The sequence below is a fragment of the Aplysia californica genome, unplaced genomic scaffold, assembly GCF_000002075.1.
Source record: "Aplysia californica isolate F4 #8 unplaced genomic scaffold, AplCal3.0 scaffold00215, whole genome shotgun sequence".
NCBI lineage: Eukaryota > Metazoa > Mollusca > Gastropoda > Aplysiida > Aplysiidae > Aplysia > Aplysia californica.
The window spans coordinates 239,763-241,945 of NW_004797485.1; positions in this window are offsets into that span (position 1 = coordinate 239,763).

Here is a 2,183-nt window from a genome sequence, read left to right on the forward strand (position 1 = left end):
GTAGTCGTAACAATGTGTTGTTTCTAGGTTTCTAGTTTCTTGAGCCATCGATTCGAAAAGAAATCCCAAAAAGCTTGATAACCGTTACTCAACAAAAGCGCAGAAAGCGGGTGTTTGTGCGAAATAAAAGGACAGGCCTTGATTTTATTTTGCATTGACTTTTATCTCGTATACCCTGAATGTATGCAGACACTTTTGGAAAACAACGTGTACAACATAAATGATAAAAGCTGGCTCTACCTCCTCTTCCTTCCAGTCCACCTCGTCCCCCTCCCCATCTCCTCCTCCGCCTCCTTCTCGTCCTCCTTTTCATCTTCCTCCTCGTCCTCTCGTCCTCACCCACATCCTCACCCTCGTCCTCATAGTCATCCTCACCCCCCTCTTCCTCCTCCTCCTCCCTTTCTTTCTCCTCCTCCCCCTCTTTCATATCTTCCCTCTCTTCCTCCTCCTCCTCTTATTGAAAACGAAGCGCTCATAAACAAATACTGTCAGAGGGGTAGTACAACAGTCTTCTTTTACTCTTTCCTCTTTACATATAAGTTTCTCCTTTGCCCAACCGTCCAACGCATACAGTAACTGACCACCTACGATCAATGAGATTCCAGCCAGACATTAAAACACACATAATACACAATCTTATGAGACTCCTGTAGCGCACAACCAGCGTGCAATTCACTTCGAAATTCCCCAACAAAATGTTAACTCCCACTGATAAAAGTTTATTGTTCCTTCCAATCTAAGGGTCAACATGCTTACACTTACACCAGGCTTCAAATGTTTTAATACTACGGCCATAAAAAACAAGGCTTGAATTAGTTTTCTTTCCGCATTGTGAAACACATGACCTTTCCACTTTCCACTTTAAGTTTGTGTAAGGGTTCAACGCCCCTACCAACACTATTAGGTTATTTAAGAGGCGGGACCTCCGAATTTAAAGTCGGTCTCCGATAGGATCGAGTCAAATGGATTGAGAGCTTTGAAAACTCCACAAAACGAGCAGGGTTCAAGAACGCCGTGTCTGGGATTCGAACAAAGGTCATCCGTTCTGAAGTCCAGCGAGATACATTGTACTAAACTGTGTTAACGAGGCGTCTGACCTTTCCAGTTGTCCCAAAACTTCTGCGTCATAAGAACTGTCTGGTTTTGTTGTTTATTTCTGTTTTCATGACATTACCTCCGAACAGCGCGTCAAAACACTCCATTTTCTGACCACCTGCGGAAAGAGAAAGGGGGAACCCATAACTTACTGATTTAACTCTTTCGCTACCAGGTCTGCTCTACAATCTTTTCAAAGAGCTCAAGACACTCTCCGGTCAGGCGATGAAAGGGTTAATCTTTTTCTATCATTAAAAAGTTTTATGAAGTAATACAAACGTTTGAAAAGTTCACGTGGCTGTTTATGACCTTGTGTCCGTTCTGATCAAAGGCTCAAAGCAATTTACAAGAAATATCTTCGTCAACAAAACTTTTTAATTCAGACTCATTTCAGTTCCTGGGGAAAGCTCTGAGGCTCTCCAGCAATCTATATTATAATTATTTCACATTCTGTTCCTTACACAAGGGAGTTGAGGGTGCGATGGTGGAGCGGTTATTGCGCTCGTCTGCGAAGTGGAAAGACCGGGTTCGAGCCACGGTTCGGACACGGTTTTTTTCACCCCCTCCTGCCCACCCAGCAGTAATGGGTACCTGACTTCGACTTGGGGAAGTAAAGGAGGCATGGAAAGGAACTATAACAAGGCAATCCCCAATGTCAGGATCGGATGCGGGAACAACTTTACATACTTTACTTACAAGAGAGGTCAAACGCTTTCTAATGACATGACGTACTGTTTCTTCGCATTAAAGAGATAAAGGAAGAATCGCATAATAGAGATAAGGGCAGAAGAGAATCAGATAGAGATTACTGAACCTCGATTCCAAGGTACTTACGTCATACTCATTCGCGACCCATGATCATGCTATTGTAATGACATGTACCTGAGAGGAGGTTATATACTGTGTTGTTGTTGTTGTTGTTGTTGTTGTTGTTGTTGTTGTTGTGTGTATGTGTGTGAATGTGACTGTGTGTGTGCGCGTGCGTGAGTGTGTGTTTGTTTGTGTATGTGTGTGTGTGCGTTTGTGTGTGTGTCTGTATGAGTGGGACTTCGGGTGTGCGTGTGTGTGTGTTTGTGTGTGTGTACGTG